Consider the following 15463-nt stretch of genomic DNA (forward strand, 5'->3'; position numbering starts at 1 on the left):
CAAAAAGAGCAACGGCTTCCACACAGGTGTGACTCTTGTGTTAATTAAGCAAATCATATCCCAGCATGCTTTGGGTCATGTATTACAAAAAGATGGATGGGCTTGATTGCTTGTAATTAGAGTTAGCTTGGCTGCAAAAGGGTGCCTCAGTGACTTTGAAAGAGGGGTGAGACGCATCTGGCAGGATCTTCAGTGACCAAGATTGTTCGACTTGCTATTGTTTCACAAACAGCAGTGTGTATAGTGATGCCAGCTTGGAGCACAGTGGACAAGACATCATCAGCAAAGGGCAACAGTGGGCAGAAAGGCATACTCTAAGACTGTGATACCTGTGCCTTAATTTGAAGTGCAAGGCACAACAGGAGAGCAACTACAGATCAGTTGACTGAAAAATTCATCCTGGGACACAAGTAGCTACTTTAATCAAACTGGCCACAGTCCACCGAGAACTCCACAGAACGTGATACTGCATACGGTTATACAAATTAACCTAGAATATATCTGTTGAAGAAAACGGGGGCACATGGTGAAAACGCACTTGGCCACAGGAAAATGTTCATATAAACACCATATACTGTAAAAGGACAGGATCTTTTGAGTTCTGAGTCAAAATATGAATCTCACGATTCAGATATTTTAAAAATACCTTTTAAGAACACTAACATTGAATTACTGTAAATAAAAAAGACTACCCTTATTAAAATGCTTTCACATGCTATCTTTTAAGGTGATATCTTAAACATTGTTACACTTTTACAGTACCTGTCATAAAAAGAAACAATATAAAATCAATCTCCTGTAGTGTTTCCCTTGGAAATGGATATAAAATATTTGCAAAGAGCATTTATGTATTTATTTTATTAATGGCATTTTCAGAATTTTTCACAACCACATGATTTTGAGCACCTCTGTGCATAGGGTTAGTAAGGCTTGAGAACTTTACATTTGTAATATTCATTATTCATATTCATACATGTGGAAAAGTTGTTGTTCTAAAGATAAATCCAGAAACAAAAAAGAATACTTTTTTTCTCGTTTTTATGTTCTTGTAGAAGGTGCAGATGCATAACTTTTATAAGGTCTTTTATTTTTTCAGATTATGTCTTTTTAATGAAATGACAGAGATAGGTCACTTTCAATTGCTACCTGTAAGCTGTCACGTTTTGTAATATCGCTCACCAAGGAACTTGAGAGATTTCATACCCATTTAAAGCAATCATGAATTGTGTGAAAGAAATAAATTAATTGTGGATCATAAAATAATACATTGTTCGAAATGAGTCAATTAGAGAAGACTGGACTGATAATGAATTTACAGACAAATACTGTCAGTCTGTTGTCTTATAACATCACACAGCATATTTCGAGTTTATATGATTTTTATAATTGGAGATGAGTACTATCTAGTGCTTCATTTGCTTGCCTGTAGAAGGATGTTTAAAAAAATAAAGAATTTGAGGACAAAGTGTTTCACCTTGCTCACAGTGTTACCAAAACGTACAGGCACAAGTACAAGTATTTGTAGCCAAATTTTAAAGAGTTAATTTATGATAAGAAGTCCAGGTTCCAGCCTATTTAAACAAACTTTTAATCTGCATTCAAACCTGGTTACTCCAATAAGAAATATGAGTAGATCATGCTGAATTTTACAGAGGTAACTAATAAATAGATGCAGCCTGGAATTTTTTAGATCTGTGGTCTACAGTGATCGGGGTGGGTGATTAAACACTACTTAAAACAATTTTGTAGATATTGATCAGGTCACTTTAAGTTAGAGCCGTAAACTATTTGGGGTTAACTCACATATATTATCATTTGTTTTCCATTTAATTACAGTGTTGCCATGAGTAAGTTATCAAAAATGTGCATTCCATTCTTCATTCTTTGAATGCCAAAGAATGTTTTCAAAACTGTTTGAAGGTTACGGGAATGAAAAGTCAGCTTTTCTGTCACAGAGCAGTGTACTTGAACAGGAAATGCTTATTATCTCAATTATTAATCCTTCTCAGCTTGACAGAAAGCTTGCACTCACCTGAAACAAACCTCAGGCGGGACTGACTTTGTTTCATTAGAATTAAATACAGGAAGTGATGAACATCCCTATCTCAGTCAGAGGCCCTGAGCACTAACTACAAGCAGCTCACAGCAGCTTGTTAAAGGCACCCTTGAGATCAGAACCAGCTCGCATGCAGTACTTTGCCCTTTGTAACAGGTGATTAGAAACTTGTGGCAGGTTCTTTGTATTTCTCCTCCTTAAGGCATGGGTACAGTATATCAAGGTAATCCATTGACATTTAGAGTCTAAAGATATTATTCATCATCAAATTTCTTTCATTTCACAGAACATGCTTTGCACAGCTCTTTCAAATGACAATCTTTGCCTCAAGATGACTGTGAAGGAGCACTTTATTGAGGAAAAGGGGTAGGAGACTATTAGTGTTGAAGTTAACTTGGTTAGGGTGCATTCAGACACTCATTGAACTATATTTCAGTTTTATTTTATAGTTAATACTAGCAACAAACTACATTATCAAGTTTATTACACATGACAGTTATTTATTAGGCCACAGAAAGATCATGCAACACCTCACTTTTGAATGGTAAATTAAACCAGAGTTTCTCAGCTGCCATTTATTTATTTTTGGTAAAACAGAATTCTAAATTGTCGTAAAACTTTGTTTCACTCAGATGTAGTTTGATAGGAACATAAGGGAAGCAGCCATTTCCTCTACATGGTGAAAAGTGTGTTCTCAAAGAGAGTGTGCTGAGAAAAGGCCAATAACAATGTTGACAAAAGAGTCTGAAGAAAGGATAAAAATACATGCAATCCCATTTACTTTCTTTCCCAACAAAAAAATGAACACGGCAAATCCCATCCAGGTCATACGCGTGTATTAGGTTTAAGCCTATAATGTATTTTGGGGGATGGACAAATGTACTACTTAGATTAATAAAGTTATTTGTTTCCCTCCTGAGTTAAATGCATTGCACTATTTTCATCAACGTAACTGATCTTTTCCATAAGGCTGACTAATTATAAAACCTAAACAAAATATAAACATATGAACGTTTTGTTGTTCTAACTTTCACAGTATTCGTGTCTTTCTTTTCTTCCTAGGTATTCAGTTACCATTGAAAACACAAGTTTTATTCTTTCCTTGCCATTGCATAGACATGTTTTCATGTACATGGAGATGTATCTTAGCTCCGAAATTTGTGCAAGCGTCCAATTTAATTAATAAAGGAATATCTTAATGGATTTAATAACTCAGAAAGTGTGTATACTAAAATATTTGCAGTGGTTAAGGTAATAATATCAATTTGACCATTTGTTCCACATGACTCATACTGAAGCATTTGAAATATTTTAAGTATTGCTTTTCTGTGTAACAAATTAAATATCAAATAAATTCTATGTCGGCTGATTTGGGGTTCAATTGAAGTCTCATTGACGGTTACTGCCATATATAATTCATTTTCTATTTAAAACATACTACAATAGATAATTGTTTTGCAGAAGAAAGTTAAAAAATTAACATTCCAGGCCCAGATGCTTGACAAAAGGTCCTTAATGGATTGATTTGAATGGGAAAGAGAGTGAAAAATGGAAGGCAAAATAAAATGTTGGTACTTGGCTTTGTGTACTTTGATTCTGAACATAAAACAGGCATGTTTTACTGTTACTGATATTTACTGTTTGCGTGGTCTACCGTGTTTTCTCACGAATACATATTTATTGTTTCTGTTATTATTATTTATTATGTTTGTAATGTACTGTCTAAATTGTGTGGGGTTGTCTGTTGAACTGTGTATGTCCCGAGAGATCAGCATGATTACGAATTCCAATGTATGTGTACATTAGGCAATAAACTACTCTACTCTATTTAAGGTGCCATAATCCAGTGTTCATAAGAAATTTCTTGTTTGTAATTCTTCTTTAAGAATAAAAACTACAGTTTAGACAGTTTGTGTGCTTTTTTCTTACTAGTGTGACAAATACATCTCTGTGAATCAATCACTGCCACTGTTGGGTACTTCTGACTTCAGCATTAACAATAGAAAATGCATCCTTTACTGAGGACACAGCACATAAGACGTATTGTTTTAATTCCTATCATTTTTGTTGTTTTCTCTTGTGATTTAACTATCATTTTTTAAAAAAAAGAGAAAATACACAGAAAGGTGGGAAAGAGTTTTGGCCACATTTCATCCTGATGAAAACTGGATGGAAGCATCAAGACGACATACTGGACTCTTCTTTTATCACTTGTATTTTCTGCAGTATGTGAACACATTCAATTTCTATAGGTTCTTTTTAGAAAGGATTTTTTTTCACTGCTTTGGATTGTATTTTAAAATGTTACTATTTACAATTATATACAATATTATTGTACCATATATACAATACAATTACTACACTGTTGAATAATACTGTAAGTATTATTTGACATACAGTACAGTAAATTTGTTGAGAATATTCTGTTAAGCAGATAAATACGTCTTCAGCTTGCCAATGTGAAACAGTACATCTCGCATATAAAATCAAGTCACTCAAAGTCCCACCTACCATGCTCACACTTAAGGTCTTCTTTAGTAAAAACAACATAGCCTGGTGTCTCTGCAGCTGAAGCGACAAAGCCAACACCCCAGGAACAAAACAAAACAGTAATTTAGCTGCAAAACTGGGCCTTTTAGCAGCAGGATGTGGCACTGAAAAAGCTTTCTCACACCAGGCTGCAATGAAATTATCAACAAGGAGAGAAAAGCAATTCCTATCGTGCTAAAAGTCACAACATCTTTATGGCTTCAAAACAGCTTCCACTGCTCCTGCTGTGCCACATTCTGTTGAGCAGAGACAGCAGGAGGGGATGTGGCTGACAGCTGTATCGTTTTGGTTAAAGAAAGTGCACACAGGCAATCAAACAACCATTTTTTTTTTTCAAAGAGTGGCATTATATAAACATTCCCATGTCAAAGTGAATGGAGACCCACAGAAATAAATAATTGTGCGCTTCACAGCACTTTCAAACATAACTTTCTACGTCTTTAAGAAATTAGCTAAGAAATTCACTGGTCAGTCTGCCTGGAATCTTGAATCATGTGTTTTAATGCTCCAGTGGCAAAGTTCATTTCACACAAGGCAATATGATGGGGCTAGCATTTTACAGTGTCTTAGCAGCAATGATATAAGTGTGCTGCTGATTTGTTTCAAAGCACCTTTGTGCACCTATGTCATAACAAAACTAGTTGTTATCGCCGAGTTTTGTTTATAAGTGTTTCATGCTTCTAGCCTTTTCCTCTGAGGAAAAAAAAATGGCAGAAATTTCATTAACCTAAATAAAATTCCCATCATCTCCTGTTAGATATAAATTCTCAGTATTAGCTGAATATTTATGACTGAATCTTTTCATTTTTTCAATTATGTTAATTGTCAGTTCACAATATCATCTCATCAGTGCGGTAAACTCTTCAAGTAATTTACCACAAGCCCTGAAGAGGGCAACCTCAGGGATTAGGAGCAGCTTTATTCTGTAGTGACTGGCTAATTTGTTTTTTGTTTTGTTTTTTTGTATATTTGTTTCGCTGTTTGCAATACTCTTTGTCAAAGAAGTACTCTAAAATCTTTTTGTCAGTCCTTATTTTTTGGGGAAAAAAAACACTTCGTAAAGAAACAGTGAAGATCTTGCAACAAATGAAAACAAGCAATTCCTGAGTGAGTCCATCTGGTGTTGAAATGAGACTCGGACCATCCCCAGCCTGTATTAGAGCCAGATAATTAGGCACAACTCCAAATGTACCCACAGGTAACGTATGGCTTCATTAACTCTTTTCTTTAAAAAACCACCTCAGTAGAGCCACATGTGATCCATTGACAATCTGGTTGATATTAAAAAATGTACTTTTTTTCCTCATGGTTCATAAACATTATAAATAAATAATATGCCCTATGGAACACAGGGAGGCATACAATAATGTAACAAAAGGACTAAGAGCTTTAATATTCTTATTTACAAAGGTTAATCAAAACACATTAATAATTCTACAAATAAAACAAATGCATTCAGCAAATGTCTTTTCTTTTTTCTTTTTTTTTTTACTCTTTTTGATCAACAGAAGCATTATTAACTAATGCAAAATGTTATTCATCTTCATAATGGCTAAATGACAGCCTATTTAGAATAACAAATGACTTCCCCTCATCGATTATAACTGGGTGAATGTGACCTTCACATGTTTGAGACAAACAACCGCTATTCTCAAAGTCTTTCTGTGACTTTTAAATTGACAGCAGCACCAGTTGTCACCATTTGGTGATTGCATAAATGGTATCTGTGTTTGTTTTCACAGTGTTTTTTTCCCTTTTGCTATGCTCTTTGAACTCAGTCCAGATAGCATGCTGAAATTCTATCACATAACAGGCTAGCCACACACAAAGAATTGCTTCATTTGATTTCATTTGTGCATTCACAAATGTGAGTCTCCCCCATTGTTATTAATAATAATAATAATAATAATTGCTTACACTTATATAGCGCTTTTCTGGACACTCCACTCAAAGCGCTTTACAGGTCATGGGGACTCCCCTCCACCACCACCAATGTGTAGCATCCACCTGGATGATGCGACGGCAGCCATAGTGCGCCAGAACGCTCCCCACACATCAGCTATCAGTGGGGAGGAGAGCAGAGTAATGTAGCCAATTCATAGAGGGGGAGTATTAGGAGGCCATGATTGGTAAGGGCCAATTGGAAATTTAGCCAGGACACCGGGGTTACACCCCTACTCTTTTCGAGAAGCGCCCTGGGATTTTTAATGACCACAGAGAGTCAGGACCTCGGTTTTACGTCTCATCCGAAGGACGGCGCCTGTTTACAGTATAGTGTCCCCATCACTATACTGGGGCATTAGGACCCACATGGACCACAGGGTGAGAGCCCCCTGCTGGCCCCACTAACACCTCTTCCAGCAGCAACCTTAGTTTTTCCCAGGAGGTCTCCCATCCAGGTACTGACCAGGCTCACACCTGCTTAGCTTCAGTGGGTTGCCAGTTGTGAGTTGCAGGGTGATATGGCTGCTGGCCATTAAGTACAGATTCATCACAATCAAGAACAAGAGCTAACGACTTAAGTTTCATAAGAGGTTATCAGTTAGAAAGAGTCTCCAGTAAAGCATGAAATGACAAAAAAAATGAAAAGGTGTGTATGCATTTTCATTTAACAAACCATTGGAATATGAAAATATAAATGATAAGGGCGAGATTCAGCATTTCTACTACCCTTGTTATTGAGTTGTTGACACTTGTTCAGGTATGTCATTTGTACACTATATTATGAGAGTAGCACACACAATAATATTCATGGCTTCAATGAATTCAGAAGCAAATGAAACGCACTGAAAAGGAATACTTGTATCATGTCATTGACACTTGTCAGAAGCAACTTTGTGATAACAAAACACTGTTCCATGTCATTGGAAAATTTAAATAATAGTCATAGTTATTACTAAAAACTGTTATTTTCCCACTATTGTACTTAGTTAGCCATTTTGTAATCACTAATGGATATTTTAAAAAAAAATTTACAACATCAAAAACAATTATTTCATTTCATATTCACAGAAAACATACAGTTTAAAGTTAACTTTAATATCACAGAAAAACTGCTGAAATCCAGAAATTAGAAGCAAAGTGTTCTAGGGGACATTAATGAAGTGTAAACAATGGCTATTAACAGGCCTCTTCCAATTTACTGTGCATCTCTAATGATGAGATCCAAATCTGAGTCCTCAGTGTTGACTTTCAGAGCTTGGCTGGCATTGCAGAATTGCTCCAGAATGCTGAAAGCATATTGTACAATACTTGGTGCAAACCTTTTTTCAATTGCACAGTCAAATGTACCACTTTGATTACATTTGGAGCCTGTTGTCCTGACAATTTCTTGTGTCTAATTAAGTTCGACGTGTCTCATTTTCTTAGGCAATATCAAATTTGCTCTTGCCTCCTGGGTGACAGGTAAACACAACGTGAAACAAAAGCAGCCACACTGCTGCCAAAATTTCCACAATTATCTGGTCTGCTGTACTGCCAATGTAACTAAATGCAGCCCTGGAGAGAAACCAGCGACAAGGGAAATTCTTCAATTTAAACGTGAATGCTTTGGTAACCTATTGTTTCAGCAAACAACATCAGTGTTGCCCAAAAAAACAGCAAATGTGGAGGCCAACAGCATATTAACCACTAATTCTGTGCCAGTTTTCATCTACACACCAATTGCGGGTAATAAAGTGCTGATAATTCTCGGTTTTGTTACCAGAGGCAGCAGTGAGATCAGTTATTGGCAAAGGAGTTGAGGTGTTGACAAACCTTCCAAGTAAAAGAAAATTGCAATAATATTATTTTCGGTATTATCATAATAAGCAGAGATTTGGATGCAAAACATGATCACATAATAACTGAGGGTAAAGCTGCTATCATGTTCAATCCAGTCTAACATGTACTGTAAAGCATGTTTCTGTTTGCTTCTGTAAAATTTAATTTACATACAGTAGTCTAAGAAAGTGCACATGAATGTCTCTTTTCTTCACAGAAATTATGAGTGACAGTTGCACTTGGAATTTAATACATAAGTTCACTACACATGTGGAACATTTCTTTTCTTTTTATATACAGTACTATACTGTATGCCAGTTTTCACTTTTGACACTTCAAAATGTTTATAAGATTTTTTTTTCCTTTGTGGTTACCCACCTTGTTGAATTGATTACATCTCTCCCTTCACGATTGAAGTATGACTAGCACTAAGTAATAACTGCTGTTGAATTATGATCTTTTTCCCTTTTAAGTTGCATGGTGGCCTTTACTACTTTGGTAGTAGACTGTTCTGCTTTAAGGGCAAAGGAGAAGCATGGTGGGTGAGCATGTGTGTGTACAGGGGGAGCTTAGAAAGAAGACCAGTGCTCTGATCAAAGGAAAGCGAGTCATGACCAGGCCTAGAGTAGGGAGGACTGCTCACCTTGTGAAGTCAGCGCGAAAGGAACGAGCAGTTCCAGTTTTCAGGAGAAGCAGGAGGGGAAATGTTGTACAAAAGCATTTGCTTTCCGTTTTGTGTGGCTTTTTAAAACAGTACATTTTTCTAGAAAGTACAAGACACTGTTGTCTGAACAGGGACTGAATCTTGCTTCCTCTAACTACCACTGTGAAAGGTCTTAATGTTCTTATTTATTCCTAATATGGGATTATAAGAAATCAATAAACAGAGCATTACTTAAATTTGAAATGGGCTCAGTTCACTGAAATACCAATTTGTATCTGGACTGTACATTATGCATTATTTTTTACTACTATCATTTAAAAAGATAACAAATTACTTTTGTCTTCCAGCTTAATCTAGAAGGGAGCTCCACCTGTCGTTACTTTGTGTTGCTGAGTGGCTACTAAATCTTGTCCTGCACACTTCATTGTTATATTCATTGTTACATGGTGGAGCAAAAGACTGGAGGAGACCTACAGTAGGGCAATGCAAGAATAGGAATACAATTTGGACTCCTTTTTTTCAAATCTCAAAACTTCAAGGTTGTAAATCAAAATCTTTTAAACCTGAAATTTAATTCAACTGTGTGAAAATACACAGAGACTTGCTTACTTTTCAAAATTCTTTAAAATATTTACTGAATAAATCAGATGTAAGATACCACCTAAAAATAAACTGGGTGTTCCTAGTTCAAATGATTTGCTCATCAATTTAAAAGCTATTATTTCATTGATTGCCATTTCCATTCCTCAGAAACAAAGAGAAACAAGGGATGAACTATTAATGGACCCTTTCCTCCACTTGAAAGCTCTGCTTTGTCAGTATTTTAATATATTCTAGAACTAGCTAATGGCCAGCCCCATATAAAACAGTAAAATACTTAGAGACAAGAAAAAAGGAATTAGTGTTAACCCTACCCTATCTTATGCTCACATTACATAGTTTATCATATTTGTTGCTGCTTGTAAGCAAGTACAATATCTTGCTTTTTTACTAAGTTGCAGGCCATTTAATTTGTGGAATTATTTATCAGAATATGGCTTAAAATTCCTTTCCTAGGAAACAAATCAATCCCTAAATTACCTCTCCCCGATGCTTTATAATCAGCTCCACAGGCTATCCATGTGAAAATGTTTGCTCATTAAATATACTATTCCGATTGCTCATGGGTAGTTATTGGGTGATTCAGGACAGGAGAAGGTGAAAGGGTTCTTTGGTGACATCCTGTTATACAGTCTTATTTAAAAAACAATGTATACATTTCGGATTAAATATATTTTATTTTTCCAATCATTTAAGTCAGTCTAAAACACTATATAATTTACAATAATAGCCTAGAATCCCTTGTATTCAGCAGTGCATTTACTGGGATAACTTGAGTAAAATAGCTCTTGCTGGGGTACGACAGCAGGTATCGTATACAATATGTATGTACTATGCCTCACTCATAAAATATGTTATACGCATGGTTTACAGACAACAAGTATTTTTCAGAATACAGCAGTCATTTTTTGATCAGCCATTTTGATTGATCAGTTCATCACAGTAGATGAAATACTTCCATTACTGACCCCCTGCGTGCCTTTTAATCAGTTTAATCAGACAAATATAAGACCGCTGATTTGAACATCTTATGTAATGCTTATTAAATTCGACCGCTGCAGAAGACATGCAATCTTCTTCAGTAATAAATCAATATGTTTGGGAAGCATAGAATCGCAATCGGTGTAATCAGTCCATTTATTTATGCATGGATTTTTAAATATGTGTACACTTGTTGGAGAGGCATTTCATGCATTTATTTTTGCTTCCCTCCTTATTACTGTTATTATATAAACCAAGAAATTATCTATCATCAAAATGTACCAGGACACTCAAAAAGCTCATTCTAAATGGAGAAAATGGGTCCACCCTCAGCTAACCTCAGGTTTTCCTTTGTTGCTGTGGTAAAGAAGAAATCACCGTTTTGGTTTTTTTTCTTACATCTGAAATACAGTACCTTATGTGGTAACCGTTTTGAAGCATTTCAAAGAAAAGGCACCTGTTCAACATTGCACAACCAGTAATACTTAAATAGGGTTGAGACTTAAATTAAAAATGTTGACATTCAAGTCTAAATTATTTTTCAAAAGTGGTCATTTCTTTCCTTGTTTTGCATATGCCCCCAGGGCTCTTCTATTCCAGGTTTTGAAAGCATGTATAGCAAATTTTTGGTAAGGCTGCTGTGTAACAATAAACTTGTGAAATCTTTCTTTGTGTTGTTGATTCTTCCTCCCCTTGGGTGCCTCTTGAAAGGACAGCTGTGCACTTTTGAAGAAAGAAAATAACTGCTCATGGCCTAGTTTAACTGCAAAATATATATGCTGTTCCTCTAACATCATTTGGCACAATAACACTTCCACAATATAATATGTCCAGTACACCATGTTTTTAGAAGCCAACATAACATTTACTGTTGTATGTAGACTTTTACTGGACCTACTGTATATGCAGTAGTACATGCTCTTCAGCACTGAATTATATACAGTAGTATTCAAGTAAATGTTGAAAAAATGAATTTGTGGTTTCATTCTAACAAAAGCAGGAAAAAAATCAGAAATTGTCTGCTATTACAACAGGGAAAACCCTGCTACTTATCTGACGTTTTAGTATGACTTCATAGGGAACTGTACTAGACCTATGTTAAACACTAGTATTACAAGGCTTGCAGTCTATTATAAGTATTTTATGGTAATGTTGCTACCCTGGGGTCTCAGAATGTGAAACTGAGGGCAAGTCTTTTGGCATAATTGGTTAATATTTCTACAGCATATCTTGGGCACTCAGCAGTATAAGGCAAAGGTGCTGTTCTGGATACAAACTGCAATGATGCCTGTATTGTAACATGGTAAACTAGCGTGCCTTTAATTCAAGTGCCCTTTCCCTTTGTACATGAAATCTAAAGTATCTGTACAGAGGTCTTGCCATGCATGTGTTGTCAAATTTAGTTATTTCATCATCTGGAAGAATGTCCAAAAGGGGGCATTTGCTTTTTAACCTTCTATAATGTAGTGCTTAATAATGTTAATTGATTTGTGTAATACAGCTGAAAATATGTATTTCTTTTTCTGAAGCGTTTCAGAATACTTTTTTCAACTCACACATGTTTAACAGTGTGCTGAACTATCATGTCAAGACCAATAATTAGAGTAATTTCACTTTCAGTTTCTATTCCACCTTGCAACACCACTGATAGAGGGAGTGCTACAGTATATCTGCAAAACGTCAGTGTTAATTTTCAAGTTGCTGGCTGACTTGAGGCTGTAGGAGTTTGATTAGCTACCAGTTGAGAGTCAGACAGCCGTGAAGAATTAGCATTGGCCTGATTGCTCTGATTACAGCCAACAACACTTTCAACTTTGCAGGACCAGGGGGTCAATTTGATCAATGCAATCATATTCAGACATGCTCTCTAAAGGATGCACTGAATTTCTGTCCTTTTCCAGACCACTGCATTCTGCAAAATAATTTGAAATGTGTCGATATTTTCTTTGAATTAAAATAATCATTTAATCCAGGAGCTGTGGATGCCTGTCATCTTCCAAAGACATGCTGACTAGGTTAATTGTGGTCTCTAAGCCCTCTGTGCTTGTGTGTGCACTGCAATGAACTGATGTCCTATTGCTGCACCCCACAACTAGCTGTGGATTGGTCTGATAAATGTTGGTTATTTGCAAAAGATGCATAGTAAAGCAAAGAGACCCAGAACTGTATGTCTTTAATCACTGCCTATAAATAGAGTATCTCACTCTAATAAATTAAATACTGAAAATCTGTATATTATAAAATATTTGGTTTAATAATAAATGGGTTATGCACAACAGCCATTATGCACCATGAGAAGTTGCTTTGCCAGTGGAATTAAGGGTGAAATTCATGTAGGCCAAATTAGTGATACCCAAAGACATTTGCCAGTGTGCAAAACCCTCAAAACCCTATCAAAACCCTCTCTCACAAACCTCACTCTTAAACAGTGCTGTTTAATTTTTAATGACAAATTCCATTTTTACTTATTTTAGGACTAACTTATCACTAAAATAAGTGAGGAAGGGTACATTGTATGTGCATATAGTATGTAGTACACCCATTCAGAATGCATAAATTAATGTAGTTAGTATATTTTGCCTTTTAACATGCATGTACAGATACAAACATAAAAAATGTACCTGGGAGTATACATTAATCTTGGAGGCAGCCCCTGCCTGTAGCTTGACATGGCATTTTAAAAACCATTTTATAGAAAATTCACTTTTTCCTTGGACTGATGGTTCCTGTTGTTTCCATGGATATGTTGGAATCAATGCCTGAATAAAAGCAGACCGTCTGGTTGTCAGGGTGGTCAGTGGTCCCTGGAATTGAAGCAGAAAAATCTAAGGAAAGGGGTTTATCAGATATACATCAAAAGGTATACACTGAAATAAAAAATATACACAGAAAAGAGAAGCAATATACTGTAGGTGTCAGATACAGTAATACAGAAACCTATACAAAGAAATAACTTGTTTCCTTTTTTGATCCTTCTAAAGTTTTCCAGTCTGGTAATATAATTTCCTTTTGTGCTTTCTCAGGGGATAGTAACATTCTCCAAGAAAACACAAACTACTACATGGTTAATGCCAGCTTGCCTTGATTCTTCCAGTGCTCTGGATGACAGAACTGACCACTTGAAGAACAGAAGAACCATGCAAGAGAAACTTTTCTCTATTGTTGTATGACAAAATATTTGGTAGACTGGGAAAGGTTCCCTGCAGTTTAACATCTTATTAGAGAGCAGTTTTGTCCTTTAATTTAATAAGATCAGCTTTGCTTCTCTCCTGCACTGTTCCATGGTATCCTTGGACCAACAAACTTTAAACTTTGCAAATGGTGAAATGGGAGTCTTTGTTTACCATCTTATGTTCATGTAGTTCTTAGGCTCAAACACTTTGGATACAGAATATACACGAAGATACAATATTTTGATAGCTATAGCTCTCCATTCCAAGATTTATGAAAAGGCACAGCCAGGTGCCATTAGATCAGTAGGACAATCCATTTTTCCAGGCCTTAACATCTGTAATGTAATTCAAATACTTCACCATAGATATTTATGTCCTATAGTGGATTGCTAGGAAAGACTGAAAAATGACATTGGACACATTTCAGTGAATCATTCCATTGATTTTCCACAGTGGATGACTTCATTTTATTTGTTTAAATCACTCAGTGTGCCATTATAATGCACATTAACTTAAAGTATACCTTTCCATTTCTGGACCACAAAAGCTTCCACTGACTTTGGATTCTGATAATGATGAACAGTAGGCACCATTCCTTTCTTAATTTAAAATTGCAAATTATTTTTGCTATACTTAGATGATTTGGAATAGCTAATTGTGCTTTTTTTCATGTCTCAGCTATGGACTGTAGTGTAGTGTAGAACAACACTTACCAGAAGGGTGATCTGATTGTGAAGCAGGGAAGAAGATCCAAGCGCTAAGCCTGAAGGCAGGGAGGTAGGCAAAAAATGAAAGTGAAACTAAGAATTTCCTACCAGACAGGGCTGTGGCGCAAGGGGAGCACCGAGCCCAAAAAATGATCGAATTACAAGTAAAAAAAACATGACAGACAGTCCGAGACAAAATCCGAGACAAGGTCAAAACCAGAACAGAGGTCTGAGTAACCAGGAAGTCAGACAAAAAAGGGTATTCAAAAGCCATCAATCAAACAAGCCCTGAAGAGGAAGACTCAAGAAGGAACTTGATGACCAAATGCTGGGTAAAGAAGAGAGAGTTCTTAAATACCCAGTGGTAATGAGATGTTAATGTGTTAATTGGGGCACTGACAAACACCCAGATCGTGTACGAGCGGCACCAGTGGGTTTTTGAGTCTGCATGGGAATGTGCTCAGTTCCCAAAGGAACCCGGGGGCTGTTTCACAAAGCAGGTTAAACTAATTTTCTCAAGTTATCCTGATAGACTTAACCCGATTACTAAATTCAGGTTAACTCAGGTTTCACTTGTCAGGTTAAAGTAACTCAGGCTTTCAACTTTCAGACTAACTGCATGTTCACACCACACTTCAGTAGGTCAAAGGGCTGAGCATCAAAACCTTCATCCATGCCAGCAAAACCGTCACGAAAGAATTTGAGATTTAATCCTGTGACCAGGAATTATAGCTCTTTATGGAAAATTATGAGGACAAAATCTGTTTTAATAATGAGGAGCTATACTATAGCCACTGAAAAAGAGATACCTGACAAAGAATGGCCAATAAATTGAATGTGGAAGTTAATTATGAAATCCTGCATGACAACATAAACTGTAAATTTTGCACAAGCATACAAGTGTCGGCATTATAATAATTTATTAAATTACTTATTTACAATAATTGACATTATTATGGCTCCTCTTTAA

Source organism: Lepisosteus platostomus, chromosome 8, assembly GCF_059453375.1.
Source record: "Lepisosteus platostomus isolate fLepPlt1 chromosome 8, fLepPlt1.hap1, whole genome shotgun sequence".
Lineage (NCBI taxonomy): Eukaryota > Metazoa > Chordata > Actinopteri > Semionotiformes > Lepisosteidae > Lepisosteus > Lepisosteus platostomus.